The sequence below is a fragment of the Giraffa tippelskirchi genome, chromosome 6 (genome assembly GCF_054371585.1).
Source record: "Giraffa tippelskirchi isolate mGirTip1 chromosome 6, T2T-mGirTip1v1.2.pri, whole genome shotgun sequence".
NCBI lineage: Eukaryota > Metazoa > Chordata > Mammalia > Artiodactyla > Giraffidae > Giraffa > Giraffa tippelskirchi.
This window is the reverse complement of record NC_137280.1, coordinates 38059282-38079751: the sequence shown is the minus strand read 5'-3', so window position 1 is coordinate 38079751 and position 20470 is coordinate 38059282.

Below are 20470 nucleotides of genomic sequence, written 5' to 3'. Positions count from 1 at the left end.
AAACAATCAAGTGAAGAAATTAATAAAGCAACCTACTCTGAACAGGCATCCAACTTCGTCTCTCTTCTCACTGGATCATCTGTGATATTTAAGAAAGTCATTACTCCATCACCAGTCACCATTTCTTCTCTTCACATTTGTTTCTCCATGGTTTGCAAACTGATTTTACTTTCAGTGATATTCTGACAAAGATCACCCTTGATTTCTAGATTCTCAGATCCAGTTGTTACTCCTTTAGCCTTATCTTTCTGTATCTCTGACTGATCTCAGCATTTGAGTCTCTTATTTTTAAATTTCTTTTTAAATTATAAAAGAAGCTCAAACAAATTTTCTTTTTCCCTTTCTTAAAGTCAAGTGTATACTTTATTTGGCTGCTGTAAAACTCTTTTTTTATTGTTGATTGTCTGTACATATGTTTTATTCATTTTCTCATTGATTTGCAGTATATTTAGATCTATTTCAAATTCTAATTTATTTTTATTGGTACGGATAGCAAATTCCTTGGTGCAGGTAGATACTGTCGACTAAAAAAAGATGTGCAACCTGAGAATTGTGAGTTAAGTTTTATTTGGGGCAAAATGAGGACTGCAGCTCAGGAGGCAGCACCTCAGATAGCTCTGAGAGACTGCTCCAAAGCAACAGTGGGGGAAAGTCAGCATATAAAGTTTTGGTGAAGGGGGTGTTCAATACCATTAAGCATTCATTTTACAAAAAGTCTGTTCTAGTCAGGAGGACCTGATGTCACCATGAAGGGATTTAGTGCTTTTCTAGATATGAGGAGATACAAGGATTGGGATCATAAAATCTGTTCCTAAAGCATCTATCTAAAGACCTGTCCCACCAGATTGCCTGGAGCACAGAGTGCCTTACTCCACCCTGAACTCCCTCAGGGGGTGTTGAAGGTCAACAGGCTTGACAGTGCAGGGTTTAGTCTCCACAGAGGCAGATGGCGAATGCCCTTGTTGTTCAGTCGTTGACAACCATCTTGGCAAGTGTCAATTTGTAGTTGACAATATGGATTTTTCCTCAGAGAACTGGCCATTGGGTTTGTTTAGTTTCTCTATTTTTTAAAATATTTCTTTAATGTTTGTTTATATTTTATAGTTTTATTTCCTTAATTTTCTTTGATTTATCTTTTTTAAAAAGCTTTCAAGCTGTGAACACAAGTCATTAATGTTCAGCCTTTTTTCCTTTATGTATTTCTTTTCCAAAATTATTATTTAAGGTTGTACATTTCCATTTAAATAATAATTGAGCTTCCTCTATTCGCTATGATGATTAGCTTCATTGCTCTCTTTCTTAAAATTTCTTTTGCTGTCTTTGTTCATTCCAGGTAATTTTTTCAGATTTATTTTCCAGTTAACTAAATTTTACTTTAACTCCTTCTAATAGGCTGTTTAATCCATTAACCAAAATTTTTTATTAACATAACCCCATATTTTAATTTTTGATAAGCAGAACAGTTCCTTTCAAATATGTTTGTTCTTTTATATATAAGCTTGAGATATTTATGCTTTAACCATTTTAAAGATTTTTTCTTTATACAATATACATCATAATATTCTATTTTCTATAATTCCTAGAGTCTAATTCTACTGTCCATTGCATCTGATAACTATTATTCATTGTTGAGAGTTTCCTATTGCTTTTCTATTTTACCTTGCTTATCTTCAGTTGGGTTTTGTGTGGTCATCCAGTGGATGTATTTCTGTGGCATAAGCTTGTTTTGTTTTCCTCATATCCCCAGAATGCTGAGTAACTTGTATGGGAATTCCCATTCTATACCATTCATATAAATTTAAATCCTGAGATCGTTTAAGGTATATGCCTCTGGTTAGAATTATTAAGATCTAGTTTCTTCATTATATTGCTGGTTATTGGCCAATTCTTTTCTAGATTACTGCTTCACCAAGGATGAGTTCTACTCAGACTCTAAACTTAATATATCCCAATTCCCTATCTGCCAAGATCTTAAGTTTCTTTTTTTTTTCCTTTTGCCATGTGGCTACTATATTTAAATGCCAACATTATTATACTAACAAGGCCACTGTCCCTGTAACCTGTGGACAGAGTAAGAAGTCTTATACTAAATGAGCTTTAAAAAATTTTTTTAGCCAGATATGTTGACCTTTTGTATGTCTTTTTATTATAATTAAAAAAAATTGAAATATAATTGACATACAAGAATATATTAGTTTCAACACAATGATTCAATGTTTGTATATATTGTGAAATTATCACCACAATAAGTCTAATTAACATCCATTGTCATATGTAGTTACATAATTCTTTTTCTAGTAATGAGAATTTTCAAGATCTACTCTCTTAGCAACTTTCAGCTATGCAATACAGTATTGTTGACTGTGACCCTCTGGACTGTAGCCTACCAGGCTCCTCTGTCCATGGGATTCTCCAGGCAAGAATAGGTTGCCTTTTCCTCCTCTAGGGGATCTTCCCAACCCATGGATCAAACTGACATCTCTTGTACCTCTTGTGTTGGCAGGAAGATTCTTCACCACTGAGCCACCTGGGAAGGCCCAGGACTTACTTATTTTTATAACAGGAAGTTTGTACCTTCACCAATTTAGCTCACTTTCCACCCCCTGCTTCTAGCAATCATCAATTTCTTCTGTTCTGTGTATCTATGTGCTTTTTTTCCTTAGATTTCACATATAAGTGAAATCATATAGTATTTGTCTTTCTCTGCCTCTCTGCCTGACTTATTTCACTTAGCATAAAGCCCTCAAGCTTCATCCATGTTGTCACAAATGGCAGTAAATGACCTGGTTTTATGTCACAATTTTACCTGGAGGTCTCACTCCTTACTTACATAGTATTATAAAAAAAAACAACAATTGTTAGCTCATCTATCAGGGATAATCTGGTCACCCAAATGAGCATCAGGTATGATAATTTGCTACATGTCTAGTTATAGGAGGTACAAATACAAATTTGAAAGCCATAGGACAAACTGCTGAAGGGGCATTGAGTTTATAAGAGATCTTTAAGCTTTCTTACTTGACAAAATTCCTTTATATTTTATCTTTCAGCCATATGTATCTCTCATACAGGTGACATTGCACTTATAATTGGGTAGTATGCTAGTCTGATAATTGTCCTGAGGCAGGAGATGGATGGACTCCAGGCTAAGAAGCCAGAGTTTGTTCCCTGTGGACAGAAACTTGAGAATAGCAGAAACTCCATAAATGCAGGGGCTAGGCTCTGTGCAGATAAAAGACTACATAGTCCTCATTCTTGAAGTCAAGGTGATCTCCCGATGGACTACACATGCACAGAAAGGCTCCTTGGAGGTCAAAAAGGCAAAGGGTGTTGTCTCATAGTAAGTGATGTCATCTACCCATAAGCCTCTTCACTAAAATCCATTTTGGCTAAGAGATGAGTATGCACAGATGGGCAGTTCCTGATATACCAAATATGGACTCAGAACCAGGCAAATGAAAATGATTGGCCAAAGGAAACCCAGAAGCAATGCCCCATAAAAGTAATTCAAATTGCCATGAGGGCTCAACTCAGCAACTCTCTCTGAGTCCGCCCATGTGTCTATCCACATGTACTGGACCCTTTTCCCTCCTAATTAACACTTTACTTGTTTCACTACTTTATAGTTTTGTGGAAATTCTTTTCTGCAAAGCCAAAGAGCCAGGGCCTTGTCACTGACCACTGGTCTAGCTGCTAGAGTTCGGTGCTCTTATCCCTGTGACCCGGCCTCCATCTCTGGCCAGAAGCTGGAGCCTGGCTTCAAGCCACTGCAGGCTGAGGCCACCTGAGATCAGTCCCAAAGATACCAAGTCTTAGTACCTGAAACTTGTAAATATTATCTTCACTACTTTATAGTTTTGTGGAAATTCTTTTCTGCAAAGCCAAAGAGCCAGGGCCTTGTCACTGACCACTGGTCTAGCTGCTAGAGTTCGGTGCTCTTATCCCTGTGACCCGGCCTCCATCTCTGGCCAGAAGCTGGAGCCTGGCTTCAAGCCACTGCAGGCTGAGGCCACCTGAGATCAGTCCCAAAGATACCAAGTCTTAGTACCTGAAACTTGTAAATATTATCTTATTTGGAAGATTTGAGATTGTTCTGGATTACTGACTGGATCCTGAATGCAATCACAAAAGCAGTTCTAAGATACAGGCACAAGGAGCCTTGACACAGACAGAGGAGAAGGTGATGTGAAGATGGAGCAGAAGGAGATTTGAAGATTCTACCTTGAAGATTGGCATGGTACAGCTATGAGCCAAAAAAACGCTGGAAGCCACGAGAAGCCGGAAGAGGCAAGGGGCATACTCTCCTTGAATATGGCCTTGATGTCATCTTGATTTCAGACCAGTGGTAATGATTTTGGATTTCCATCCTCCCTAACTATGAGAGAATTTTTAATTTTCTTTCTTCTAAGACACCAAGTTTGTGGTAATTTGTTCCAGAGGCCACATGAAACTAATGCAAAGAGTTAACATGACTGCGTTTCTTAAATTCAGATAATGAAGGAGAGATTGAACCCTCATCTCATGCCTGATGTCTTTGGATGTGGCCATGTAATATAAAGCACGAGCAGGAAATGGTAGTCAGTTTAGTGTATTCTCCTCATCCAGGATATTTGAGTTTGAATTTCACCTCTTACTAATTTTGTCACTCCTTTTATCTAAATGTCATTTGATGCAACTGAAGAGATTGTTCCATAAACGCTATTTATTTCCAAAAGTTTTCAACTGTTATTACTTTAATCATGGATTTGGTGGGGATACAGAATAAATATGGTCTTTCATCTTTTTTACAGCTTTAGTAGTGGATTAATGACTTGATGACCCAGGCTAGGGGCTGGCTAGAACCCACGTGTTATCTGGAGAGAAGCAATGTCAGTAGTACACAGATTTGTGCTATCAGCTCTGGGAAGTTTGCCACAGCATTCTCCATCTCTCTGGCTGTGTTGTACCACCTTCTTGTTCCTTTTGGGTTAAGAATTTCTTGGTTACTTTTGCTGTTCGTTGCGCATAATATGTGTGCTTCAAGGCCAAGTTGGAATTATGTACTTTTCCCTTCAGCTAAATTTAGAGAAAGATATGTAAATTAGTTTGAATAACATTTAAAGACATTTACTTCCACATTTAAGTATTTTTCAAAGGTGATTTCTGCCCTCATATTTTCCCTCCCACGAATAATACAAGTTAATTTTATAACGAGATGGAAAGGTCAATATATTGTTTCTTTTTTGCAAAGGTTTGCTATGCCTTTTGAAGTGTTCCCCTCCCCCCAAAAAATACAGCAATGTTTATTTTACTGTACCACATTATTTATATATTTTGTTTAAGAAAAGATAAGCTAACAGTGCAAAAACTGTTTTACTGTATCACAGTGTTTTCTTTTTCTCCTTCTTTGTTTTGATGTTTATGAGGAAAATGAGAATCTAATGAAACCCACGTAGCATAGTGGTAAAGAATCCACTTGCCAATATAGGAGACATGAGAGATGTGGGTTCGATCCCTGGGTTGGGAAGATCCCCTGGAGTAGGAAATGGCAACCTGCTCCAGTATTCTTGCCTGGAAAATTCCACGGACAGAGGAGCCTGGTAGGCTACAATCCATGGGAATGCAATGAGTCAAACACACCTGAACAACCGAACATGCACACAAAATGAGACACTATTTCACCAAAACTAAGTTGGTTGGAGAGGTGGACAGCCCAGTGAAGTCATAGGTTTTGAAATATAGCTTTAGAGCATCTGTAACTCAAAGGTTTTGAAATATAGCTTTAGAGCATCTTCAGATTATCATGGGAAAATGGGGAGGGCATCTTAATTCACTGAGAAATAATTCTAAGGATTAAGAAATACATTTTGAAGGTCTCTGATTTAACAGACAGTACACCTATACTTGGGAAGATGAATACACTATAGTGCAGGCATACTCTGTTTTAAAATGACAAATAAGCATGGATTTCTAAAATTATTGAAGTAACTCTTCCAAATCAAATAATATTTTACTACTATGTTTCATTTCAAAGAAGTTTTTGATAGTCTTTTTTAAAATTAAAAAATTAGATTATTTCATGATAACTTTCTATGGATTTTCAAGTAATTGAGTTGTGTAAATTGGTGAACTTCTATTAACTAATGCACCATTTGCTGAGTTCCAGATTGATTTTTTCCTCACTGAGTTGCTACATTTAGATCATCTTCTGTATTATTAAGCCCTTATTTGGAAGTACTGTTATCTTATGGGATGATTATACTTCAGCAAACTTATTTTTTTCAAAAAAGAACCTCCTAAAATTTGCTGTTAATTGTAACTTGCTATAAGAAGCAATTTTAATGTGAAAGCAAATAAGTGTCTGTAAAGCCCAGTTTTATCATTTAATGAGAATTTTCTCAGTACTTTGAAAATTACAGCAAATGATAAAATGAATCAATGTTTTTAAAGATGATTATAGAATTTTTAGCATCACAGTATAATATCTGTATATGAGAAATTGACAGGCTTCCCCGACATCACTTTTTGCTGCCATGGGCATCTTGTCTCTCTCCTCTCATCAATATTCTCCTAACGTGAGGAGCAAGGAGATGAGTGACCCAGAGGGAAAGAGGCGACCTGGTGAGCTCTTCAGTCCTTGGAGCACCTGTTATCCAAGGATTTCAAAGCACTTAATCCTATTTGATGGTCCTGTGAGTTAAGAAGTGTTTTACTACTTGGCTGCGAGCTTGTCATAGGTCTCCAGTACATTATTGGAAAATACAACCCCAGGGCTATTTTCCTGACTTCTGGGTCAATGTTCAGGTCAAGAGATGACACTTGAGCCTTGGCTGACAGGGCAATTGGATGCTGATGGTTAACACTGCTAGTAATTGATCTTGCTTCCTATTTATCCATAAGTACAAAATCTGCAAAATTAAATATATCCCCACACTACATGATCCCTGTGGATGGATAATTATGAGCTTCTCCCAAGGAAACATGAAAAAATGTAATGATTTTGCTATGAACAATTGAAGTCAAAGTAAAGGATAGAATAACTACAAAAGCCTTGTGATAAAATATAGTTTGGGGGAACTACGTTAAGTATAAACCACTTGTGAGCTATTTATAGACTTTGACTTTGTAAAGGAACTTTGCATTTGATGATGTTTATTAGTGAATGGGAATTTATTTCCCTATATTCAATGAGCATTTCTTGGCAGGCAAACTGTGCACAAACTACAATGAGCTTCAATGGAGTGCTTTCACGTTCCCTTCCCACTGAGTTGAAAGCCTTCTTATATTCTGTCAAGTGTGTTTCTTTTCCCATGGAGGATGGCTTTGTTGAAAATTGCTTCCTCTTCTCTTGATTATTGAATCAGATATTATATTCATGTCTTCAATGCTTTATAGAATGTTGGTAAAAAATGGAATATAATGAGTGGGATTCTTTATTTTATTTTGAAGGCTACACAGATTCAGCTCTAAAGAATTTAGTGGGATGAAGCCAGGATTGGAAGAGGGATGTTATTTAACTGAATTTCCCATTTCTCTGCAGTGCTCCCTCCATGTCCCTCCTGTACCATTATGATACTCTTCCTTTCCAGAATTTTCTTTATGTGTCAATAGCCATACTCAGCCTTTAGCACCCCCATGTCTCTTTTGAATATAACCATTTGCTCGAACCAAAAGGACTCATGTTCACTAAAGGTAATCTGCTGTAATTCTGTCAAACAATGTCTTATATTCTAGATTTTTATTTTCATCCTTCTTTATTCACCATTAATATTAACTCAGCATGAAGAGATAAGAAAGCTTTCCTAAGTGATCAGCACAAAGAAATAGAGGAAAACAATAGAATGGAAAAGGCTGGAGATCTCTTCAAGAAAATTAGAGACACCAAGGGAACATTTCATACAAAGATGGGGACGATAAAGGACGGAAAAGGTATGGACCTAAAAGGCAGAGGATATTAAGAAGAGGTAGTAAGAATACATAGAAGAACTATACAAAAAAGATCTTAATGACCATATAACCATGATGGTGTGATCACTCACCTAGAGCCAGACATTCGGGAGTGCAAAGTCAAGTGGGCCTTAGGAAGCATCACTATGAACAAAGCTAGTGGAGGTGACAGAATTCCAGTTGAGCTATTTCAGATCCTAAAAGATGATGCTGTGAAATGCTGCATTCAATACGCCAGCAAATTTGGAAAACTTAGCAGTGGCCACAGACTGGAAAAAGTCAGTTTTCATTCCAGTCCCTAAGAAAGAGAATGCCAAATAATGTTAAAACTATCACACAATTCCACTCATCTCACATGTTAGTGAAGTAATGCTCAAAGCTAGGCTTCAAGAGTACATGACCTGAGAACTTCCAGGAGTTCAAACTGGAATTAGAAAAGGCAGAGGAACCAGAGATCAAAATGCCAACATTTGCTGAATCATAGGAAAAGCAAGAGCTTTCCAGAAGAACATCTACTCTGCTTCATTAACTACGCTAAGGCCTTTTGACTGTGTGGATCACGACAAACTGTGGAAAATTCTGAAAGAGATGGGAATACCAGATCACCTGACCTGCCTCCTGAGAAACTTGTATGCAGGTAAAGAAACAACAGTTAGAACTGGACTTGGAACAATGCACTGGTTCCAAATGGGGAAAGGAGTCCATTAAGGCTTAATATTATCATCTTGCTTATTTAACTTATATGCAGACTACATCATGCAAAATGCTGGACTGGATCAAGCAGAAGTTGGAATCAAGATTGCATGGAGAAATATCAATAACTTTGGATAGGCAGATGACACCACCCTTATGGCAGAAAGCGAAGCGGAACTAAGAGCCTCTTGATGAAAGTGAAAGAAGAGAGTGAAACAGCAGGCTTAAAATTCAACATTCAGAAAACCAAATCGTGACTTCTGGTCCCATCACTTCATGGCAAATAGGTGGGGAAACAGTGGAAACAGTGACATATTTTATTTTCTTGGGCTTCAAAATCACTGAGGATGGTGACTGCAGCCATGAAATTAAAAGACACTTGCTCCTTGGAAGAAAAGCTATGACCAAACTAGAGAGCCTATTTAAAACAGAGACATTACTTTACCAACCACGATCCATCTAGTCAAAGCTATGGTTTTTCCAGTAGTCATGTATGGAGATGAGAGTTGCACCATAAAGAAAGCTGAGTGCCGAAGAATTGATGCTTTTGAACTGTGGTGCTGGAGAAGACTGAGAGTCCCTTGGACTGCAAGGAGATCCAACCAGTGAATCCTGAAGGAGATCAGTCCTAAATATTCATTGGAAGGACTGATGCTGAAGCTGAAGCTCCAATACTTTGGCCACCCGTGTGAAGAGCTGGCTCATTAGAAAAGACCCTGATACTGGGAAAGATTGGGGGCAGGAGGAGAAGGGGATGATAGAGGATGAGATGGTTGGATGGCATCACACCAACTCAATGGACATAAGTTTGAGCAAGCTCTGGGAGTTACTGATGGACAGCAAAGCCTGGCATGCTGCAGTCCATGGAGTTTCAAAGAGTCGGACATGACTGAGTGATTGAACTGAACTGAATATTAACTTGGTCTTAGAATGTTGTCTAGCTACTAAAAAATTCAGAATGAAATTAAAGCACCCAAGATGAATATAAAATGCATTGCCCTTTTCACACTTCAGTTTTAAATGTCAAAAGATAGGAAAAGTCCTAAACTTTTAACGTACTTCAGCTTTGCTACTTCATAGCTATACTGTATATCATAAAAATATGGACTAAATCTCATCACAGTTAAACTCCAATACTTTTGCCTTTTGGGGTTGGCATACCCTAGTCATTTCACCTTATCCATTCAAGAACAGTTGAGTATAGTTGTTGTGTCATAAACTCTGGAGCCAAAGTTTTTCATCTATAAAATGAAGATTGAGTTGCTGTGTTAAATGAGTTTATAAATATAGTGCTTGGCAGATAGTAACACTATGCAAGTGTTTTCTTCTGTTGTATTCATTCATTATCAAAGATTTATTGAGCTCTTACTATATGCCATAGTGGTGACTTTGTAATGCTAACAGTATTGGGGGGCCGATAGTAATTCAATAACCAAGTAAATAGAATTTCAAATTGTGATAAACATGTCAAATAAAAATGCAGGAAAGTAAGAAATTCAGTTGATGAAAATAAGACTGAAAAATAGGGAAATTTGATTTATTTTAGAGGCAATGCTAAGTCTTCAGTGAAAAAGAAACATTTGAACTGAGATCTAAAGCAGCAGTCCCCAACTTTTTAGGCATCAGGAACTGGTTTCATGAAAGACAGTTTTTCCATTGACTGAGGTAGGGGATGGTTTGGGGATGATTTAAACACATTACATTTATTGTTCACTTTATTTCTATTATTTTTGCATCAGCTCTACCTCAGGTCATCAGGCCTTAGATTCCGGAGGTTGAGGATCTCTGATCTAAAGTGTTATAAGAGTTCATTTGTTTAGGAGTGGGAACAGTGTTCTAGGAAGAGAACTTGCCAAAGTTAGAGGAGTTGAAAGTTATTGATAATGAAGATTTCAAGGAATTGAGATGCCAGATTTTGGGATGAGTTGTTCATGTGGCTTTTCAAATCTCCTAGAGTGATGGCAGAAATTGTTAGGGATAAAGAAATTGTAAGTCAAGTGCCAAGATTTCAACAAATGTGATGGCTGGATGGTGGTGTGCAGAGAAAAGATGGGAGGAGTGGTGAATGGGGTCTTGACAGATGTGATTGTGAGTGTAATACAGTAAAATAGAATGAACTTCAAAACAACAGAGTTTTATTATACAGCATAAGGGAATGATTGTCTAGAGATACTGATATGAACAGTTCATGAAGTAAAAGCAATTTTGTTTTCTCTTTTTGAAGAAAGTATGTTTTTCATGGTTTTCACATAATTTGTCATTAAAATATATTCTTTTGATTTTCACATAATTAAAAGTGGAATGTCAGTTTTGGCTTAGGGCTTATAATGTCCTTTCAAAACTTGCCTGCATTTGGAAATTTCAGTATTATTTCAAGAGCTTTGTTTTTTGCATAAACGTATATATATGTACACACACAGACAAATATTTTTTTTCCCTGTGGAAAGAAATGTAGAAATTGTAGGTAGAAACACGATCATATAACTTATCAAGTGATACCAGATATTTGTTAGTATATTGATAGAGTGTAAGCATTTTAAGATTATGAAGATATGTTAAACTATGTTTCCTAGAATATTTAAAAAATGCAGAAGAAGGATATACTGAACTAAGTGTGTGTTACAGTAGTTTCATACAACTTTATCCATTAGAAAGGTGGTTTAATCACCCATAAGAAATTACCAGATTCTCTGTTCGTGAAGCATGACATTTCAATTGCACAGCTAATAAAAGAATTACATGAAGAGACTGAAATGATTTACTGTATGGAAAGCATCAAGACCAAGGTTACCATGGTGAGCTACCTTTCTGCACACCCAAGGTCAAGTGAGAGTGACCCATCACTCGGCAACCTTCAGCTGTAACCCAGTATGCAATTGCTCTTACAACTGTGAGTTGGTTTCCTTATTAAATAATAAAGATGACAGTACTGGACCTGTTACCATTATTTACCTATGTTAAATCTGAATTTGCAGTCTACAAACTGATATTATTGTTAAGATTATTATTAGAAGAATATTGGTGTTGTTTAGGGCTTTGTCAAATGCAATCTTGTACTGTAATTTTTTCCTGAAAATATGAGTAGGTTACAAAATGTTTGCACATCTTAAATGTAACTTGAAAGAGACTCCAGTTGTATTGTAGTTTTTAATGTTTAACTAGACTTGTCTTTATCGTAAAGCCTATGTCTACTCCATTGGAAAAGAGAGCAAGAAAGAGTATATAGTCTATACATATTATAAAATATTATTATGTATAATTAACACTTTAAAATATGCCCCAAATTCTGGGAAGTTCATATATTGCTTTTTTTCAGATATGTTTTGTTGATGTATAAAAAGAAGACTGTACTAATAAATGTCTCTTGAATTACACACAGTGTAAGAAAATGAAAGCCTTTGGGTTATGAATCTTAGATTTAAAGAGGCAATCATCAAATATTTAAGATGAAAATGCAGTAACACATGCTTGCTGTCATGTGCAAGTTTGGTGAATGTTATGACAAGGTTTTTAAAACATTCATAGTTGGAGTATTTTTATGAAAATATTCATTAATTCAAACAGACATTCATATCTGGCAACCTGCATTTTAATCGTGATTTCTGGCTGCATTAGAAAATCGGTAAAGCCATGAAAGAATGGGTGAAATATATAGCAATCTTGTTTAAATTATACATTATAAGGCATACATATCTGTATGTTGTCATATTATGCATTAAATTTAATGCATAAATCAGAGTGTTATAATTCTATGTTGCCAAAAGGCACAAAATATGACAAACAAGAATAGGCATACAGATATTATCATATTCAATAATTCAATGAGCATTTGTTTTATGTAAATTAACTTTCTGTTAATAAAAATTATACTCCTTTATTACATCACTTCCCTATGACAATTAAAGAATGTCTTTTTTTCTCTAGAAAATCATTACAAATGTGAATAGTGCATTTGTTTAATATCTATATAAACAAGATCTTACCATCAGAGTATTGTGGAAATGAAAGCATTATTGATTTCTGTAATAATTTTGTAATATTGCTATACTGCAATACTGAAGCTGCTAATCTCATTTCTGTGGAGAACTTCATGCATTTAAAGCAGTTTTTAAACTTTTGAAAGTAAATAATCTTAGGTTTTATAAGACCTGTTAATGTGCAATTTGTTGAAAATATACTTTTGGAAGTAAACAGAACGTGCTTGTGAACAAACTTAGCACAACAGTTGAGTTCCTCTTTTCAGTACTGTATTCTAATACAATTTAAAATAGCATTGAAACTCTTGACTCCTGTATGTAACTTTCCCCAAATCAGTGGGAGTCACATTGGGCAGAAAGGATTTAATAAACTGCCAAATGACTGACATAAGTAAGCCATAAGATATCACTTTAAATGATAATAAATTATAATGTCACAAAAAGGTCACTGCTCATAATGATGTAGCCTTCTCTAAAGGAAGGTATACTTCTTGTCACTTTTGCTATATCATCATATTTTAATGGCTTATTTACATCATACTACCATATGCATGCAACTTTATCATCTGGAGCATGCTACAGTTTCTGTTTGAGCCTTGTATGTATTCATTTTAAAAAGTAGGCATGTCTTTTAGAAACTTAAAGCTTTAGAATATTGTTCTAGAAGGATATGCTATAACTTTTCAACCTAGTTTAAACAAACCAGAATTTACCCTTCAAAGAAAGCTGATCAAGTTTGTTTACAGAAAAATGAAGGAAATTCTACATAAACTTTAGTTAGCAAGCTGAAGAATCATAAGAGCATTTAATATGCATTAATTAGATATATGTGTTCTACATTAGCAGTGGGAATTCCATAAAACTATTAGGTTTAACAACATGAAATTCCTAACATTTGAAATATTTTTGGTTCAAAGAATGGTAGTTTCATATGGTCCAACATAACAGGCAATATGTGCTCATTATCAAGGCTTCACTGATGGCTCGGTGGTAAAGAATCCACCTGCCAATGCAGGAGACTCTGGTTTAATCCCTGGGTTGGGAAGACCCCTTGGAAAAGGAAATGGCAACCCATTCTAGAATTCTTGCCTGGGAAATCCCATAGGCAGAGGAGCCTGGCGGGCTACCATCCATGGAGTTGCAAAAGAATTGGACACGACTTAGTGACTAAACAATAACAAGCACTCATTATCACATAAAATTCTTTACTGAATACAGTCTACCTTTTACACACTAATAGATGTGCTAATAGATGGTTTGTGCAACTAACTAGTTCTTAAGGAAGAAACTTTAAGATGTGCTAGAAGGAGAACTCAACGAGGAATTTATATTCTATCTATGCCTCTACCACTCACTTGGTCACATAATTTCTCTTGAGTCTTGGTTTTCTTATTCATGTTATGGAGATGCATGTAGACTGCTACAGGTCACAAGGACTAGAAACATGGCCAAGATAGCTCAAATATAGGGGCTGCTTAACCTCAGAGAAAAAGAAGTCTGGAAAAGTTTCACAGTTGCTTCAAAAATCCAAGAATGTCATTAAAATATTAAATCTTTTGGTCCTTCATTGAATCTCTGAGAGTTTTGTACTCAGGATCCCCTGCTCCTAGTTGCCAGGTGGTTATAGCAGCATGATTTCTTTGCACAGCAATGTCGAAAGGGCACATACATGTACATTTTGTGACTTTTTATAAGCACAAAGAATCTTTTCTAGAAGACTCTGCCTACATCACCTCAAATCTTATTGTCTAGAATTGTATTGTGTGCCTATATCTAAATCAAACACAGGAGGAAAATAACATCCTTGTTTCGGATTAATTAAAGGGCAACTTCTTTGAGTTCATGGATGCAAAGATGATAATTCCTATAAAAACATTTAGGAAAATTGAAAATTAAAGAAGTTAAATTTAAATATTCTTCCACAATCTGTAACAGAGTACTGACAAAATTGGGTACATAAAGGTGAAATGGTAAAGAAATAATTTATGTGTAAATATGTATGATAGAGAAATGCAGTTATTTAAAAATACAGTTATTAATCATGGTGAATAAAGAGCTGCATAATTTGTACATAATAATATGAGAATGTGGGAGAACTTTAAATTAATGAGTAAGATATTTACGAGAATAGCAAGATTTCAAGAACATTCAACTAAGTGCTGAATTTTCTGCAATTTTAAGAACTTTTTTTAAAGTTCTTTAATAAAACTTGAGTTAAATGAATGCCTAATAGTAAACTTAAAACTCACTGGATTTACTGAATTTTGCTTTAGGAAACTATCTCTATGGAAGTACAAATGACAACTATGCTGAAGAAGATACTATGAAAATACAACTGAACTTTTGATATTTATTTCCAGTGGATTTAGAGAAAAGATTCTGTGAAATCTGTGGAAATGTTCTTCTGAATTATATTAAAAAAACTGAAATGTAAATATATAAAATATTTAGGAATAGCATATTTAATATTTTAGGTTGTACCAGGGCAAATGAAAAGCATGAGAAACAAAAATAATAAAATTGCATTAGCATTATGATTAAAGTTACAGCTTTATATAAATTTGCTTTAGAAAATGGAATGAGAGATCAGCCAAAATGGCAGAGTAGAAAGTCCCTTGAGCTCACCTCCTCTCAGGAGCACACCAAAATCCCAGCTATCTACAGAACAACCACCTATGAGCAAGACCAAAACCTACTGGGAAAGATCTTCTACAACTAGAGACAAAAGGATAGATACGAAAGTTGCTCAGTAATGTCTGAATCTTTGCGACCTCGTGGACTATACAATTCATGGAATTTTCCAGAATACTGGAGTGGTTATCTGTTCCCTTCTCCAGGGAATCTTCTCAACCCAGGGATCGAACCCAGGTCTCTCACATTGCAGGAGGATTCTTTACCAGCTGAGCCACCAGGGAAGCCCAGAGACATGAAGAAGGAAACAAAATGAAATGTAGAAGGGGTGAACTCACAATATAATCAAATTCCATACCCTGAGCTGGGAGACCCACACACTAGAGAATACTTATATTTCAGGGCTTCCCCACAGGACTGAGAGTTCTTGACACTGAGCAGGGCCCTGTGGAACTCCTGAGCATGGCGACCTTTTTGTCCCCCATTTCTTATAGGCAAGACTCCAGCCTTAGGATCTTCTCTCAGTTCCAAATGGAAGAACAGTTGATAATTAAAGGAGGAATGTCAAGGAATTCACTTGCGGCAAGATTGAAGGACCAGAGGTCATCAAGATTAGTAGATGGATCACCTAAGACCCTGCACACACCCTAATTTTATCAGCAACTCCACCCATTTGAAACTTTGTTGAAGGAGGAATAGGAAACTGTTATTGCCTTCATCTGTAGGGACCTAACAGAAGCAGAAGATATTAAGAAGAGGTGGCAAGAATACACAGAAGAGATCTTAATACCCAGATAACCACAGTGGTGTGATAACTCGCCTAGAACCAGACATCCTGGAGTGTGAAGTCAAGCGGGCCTTAGAAAGCATCACTATGAACAAGGCTATTGGAGGTGATGGAATTCCAGCTGAGATGTTTCAAATCCTAAAAGATGATGCTGTGAAAGTGCTGTACTCAATATGCCAGCAAATTTGGAAAACTCAGCAGTGGCACAGGACTGGAAAAGGCTGGTTTTCATTCCACTCCCAAAGAAGGACAACTCACTCATTTCACATAATAGCAAGGTCATGCTCAAAATCCTCCAAGTTAGGCTTCAACAGTAAATGAACCAAGAATTTCCAGATGTATAAGCTGGATTTAGAAAAGGCAGAGAAACCAGAGATCAAATTGCTAACATCCATTGGATCATAGAAAAAGCAAGATAATTCCAGAAAAACATCTACTTCTGCCTCATTGACTGTACTGAAGCCTTTGTGTGGATCACAAGAAACTGTGGATATTTCTTAAAGAGATGGGAATACCAGGCCACTTACCTGTCTCTTGAGAAACCTGTATGCAGGTCAAGAAGCAACAGTTAGAATGGGACATGGGACAATAAACTGGTTCCAAATTGGGAAATGAGTATGTCAAGGCTATATATTGTCACCTTGCTTATTTCACTCATATGCAGAGTACATCATTAAAAATGCCAGGATGGATGAAACACAAGCTGAAATCAAGCTTGTTGGGAGAAATGTCAATAACCTCAGATATGCAGATGATATCACTCTTGCGGCAGAAAGCAAAGAGGAATAAAAGAGCCTCTTGATGAAGGTAAAAGAGGAAAGTAAAATAAAACTGGCTTAAAACTCAATATTAAAAAAAACCAAGATCATGACTTCCGGTCCCATCACTTCATGGCAAATAGATGGGGAAACAATGGAAACAGTGACAGACTTGATTTTCTTGGGCTCCAAAATTACTGAGGATGGTGACTACAGCCATGAAATTGAAAGATGTTTGCTCCTTGGAAGAAAAGTTATGACAAACCTAGACAGCATATTAAAAAACAGAGACATTACTTTGCCAATGAAGTTCCATATAGTCAAAGCTATGGTTTTTCCAGTAGTCATGTATGGATGTGAGATTTGGACCATTAAGTAAGCTGAGCACCAAAGAATTGATGCTTTTGAACTGTGGTGTTGGAGAAGACTTTTGAGAGTCCCTTGGACTGCAAGGAGATCCAACCAGTGAATCCTAAAAGAAATCAGTCCTGAATATTCATTGGAAGGACTGATGCTGAAGCTGAAGCTCCAATACTCTGGCCACCTGATGTGAAGAGCCAACTCATTAGAAAAGACTCAGATTCTAGTAAGGATAGAAGGCAGGAGGAGAAGGGGATGACAGAGGATGAGATGGTTGGATGGCATCACCAAATTAATCAACGTGCATTTGAACAAGCTCTGAGAGATGGTGAAGGACAGGGAAGCCTGAAATGCTGCAGTTCATGCTGTCACAAAGAGTAGAACATGATTGATAGACTGAATAACAACAACAACTGCCTTGATCCTTATTATATACTCCTGCCTGACTATATAATCTTTCCCTACTCACCATGGAGGGAGGCACAGTGCTTGAGGCACTATCCTACTGTGTTCCCCCTTTGCCTTGGCAAAACAATAAAGCCACTCTTTCTTTCTCCTCCATAACTCTGTCTCTGTATTTCTGTTTGGCATTGGTGTACAGAGAGCCATGATTTTGGCAATATTCTGAGTCTAAGTCAGCCTCCCCAGAACAAGGGTCTTATACCAAATGAGCCCCCAGAAGATTTAGCTTTGAAGACCAGTAGGACTTAATTTGGGATGTCTCAAATGACTATGATAAATAGAGACGTCACTCATAAAGGATGCACACAAAATTTTATGTGCATGGGGACCATGGCAAAATAAGTAATTTGATAGGAGCCTGGGCCTGACCTAACTGCTGGCCTTGAAGAATGTCCTGGAGAGGCAGGCAGCAGCTGTGGCTCACCCTGGGACACAGACCATGGCAGCAGTCATATCTGGGAGCTCATTCTATGGTATGGAAGCCAGTGCTAGTGAGTACCATATGGGACCCTTCCTCATTAGCTCATTAGCTTCAAGAATTGGTGCTGGGATGCCTCAGGCCAAACAAGTAATTGGGTGGGACACATCCCCACCCATCAGCTGACCAGCTATCTATAAGGATTTCCTGAGTGAGTGCTAAGTTACTTCAGTCATGCCCAACTCTTTGTGACACTATGTACTGTAGCCCGCTGAACTCCTCTGTCCTTGGGATTCTCCAGACAAAAATATTGGAGTGGGTTGACATTTCCTCCTCTAGGGGATCTTTCCAACTCCGGGATTGAACCTGTGTCTCTTATGTCTTCTTCACTGGCAGGTGAGCTCTTTACCACCAGCACCACCCACTTTCTGAGCCCACAGCTGCTCTAGACATATCTCTATACATGGCCTTCCCACCAGAGGGCCAAGACTCACCAGTGGGCAATGATCAGCCTTTCCCTCCAGGAAGCCTGCAGTAGCCTGTAGACCAGCCTCACCTAGTAGGAGACAGACACCAGATGCCAGAAAAAGAATACTGCAGCCTGTGGATCCAACTTGCACAGAGCAGGCCAGACCCTACCCTGGGACCAGCTGGTCCCCAGCACTGCCCACTAGCAGCCATTGCAAGCTTTGGGACAACCTGGATCCCGTATGCAATGGTGTCAGGAACTGGTCCCCCTCCAACCTGCAACCTGATACCAGCTCTTGGATCCCCGAGTCCTGCAGCCAGACTCCAGGATTTGGCTCTGCCTGCCAGTAGTCTGGCATGAACTGTAGGACCTGGCTTTACCCACCCAGTGGAGTGGCAACAGTTTCAGAGTCTTTTGGACCCTGACTCTGCCCACCAGCAAGTTAGCTCTAGCCCCAGAGCCCCCTAGGGTTCTGCAGTCAGCCACCTTATGACCAGGCCCTGTTAACCAGCAGTCAAAAGGATCCACATGAGGCAGGGCCTGGCAAACAGCAGGATGAAGAGCCAACCAAACAGCCAGCCCATCATGAGAAGAGGACCCCTGCAGCCCTCCTTGGGGGAACCCTTAGAGCATATCGCTTGGGTGATGAGAGAGGAGTACACTTCAAGGATGCATAGAGTTTATTCTACAGAGGGTCACTTCTCCAAGGTGAAGTAAAAATACAAATACAAACAGACAAAATGAGGCAGTAGACTAATATGTTCCAGAGAGAAAAGCAAGATAAAACCCAGAAGATGAACTAGGTGAAGTGGAGATAGGCAATCTACCCCAAAAAAGAGTTCAGATTAATGATTGTAAAACTGATGAAAGAACTCAAGAGGAGAATGAATGTGCAGAGTGAGAAGTTTTTGTTTTTGTTTTTTTTTAACAAAGGGTAGGAAATATAAAGGGCAACCAAACAGAGATGAGGAATACAATAACTGCAATGGAAAATACACTAGAATGAATCAATAGTAGACTAAATGATACAGAGGAATAGATCAGTAAATTGGAAGATAGAGTAGTGAAAATCAATGGCACTGAACAGAGAAAAGAAAAAAAAAAGTATGAAAAGAAATGAGGACAGTTTAAGAGACCTCTGGGACCACATCAAGTGCACTAATATTTGCGTTACAGTGGCTCCAGAAGAAAAGAGAGAGAGAGAAGGGCTGAATATGACTTTGAAAATATAATAGCTAAAAACTTTCCTAACCTGGAAAAGGAAATAGTCATTTCAGTCCAGGAAATACAGAATCCCATACAAGATGAACGCAAAGAGCAACACAGGAAGACACATTGTAATTAAAATGACAAAAATTAAAGATAGAGAATATTGAAAGCAACAAGAGAAAAGCAACAAGAGAAAAGCAACAAATGACACACAAGGGAGCTCCCATAAGTCTGTCACCTGATCTTTTCATCAGACTCTGTAGGTCAGAAGGGAGTGGCACCATATATTTAAAGTGATTAAAGGGAAAATCCTACAACCACAAATACTCTACCCAACAAGATTTTCCTTCAGATTTGATGGAGAGATAAAAAGCTTTACAGATAAATTAAGCTAAGAGTTCAACGTTACTAAACCAGCTTTACAGCAAATGTTAAAGACAAAGAAGAAAAGGCCACAACTAGAAACAAGAAAATTGCAAAAGGAAAAGGCTCACCAGTAAAGGCAAATATACAGTGAAGATAGGAAATTATTCACACACAAAGCTAGTAAGGTTAAAAGGCAAAGGTAGTAAAAATCAGCTTTATCTACAACAATCAATTTAGGGAAACACAAGACAATTAAATGTAAAATATGATATCAAAAATGGAATACATTTATTTTTAAGAGTTTATTTCATAAGAAACTGGCAACTTTCAGATGTTGATATTTGAAATACAGAAGGTAGGAAAATAAAATGAGCTAAACAGTAAGTTTAGGGTTAGTCATTAGTTGCTTCTTTT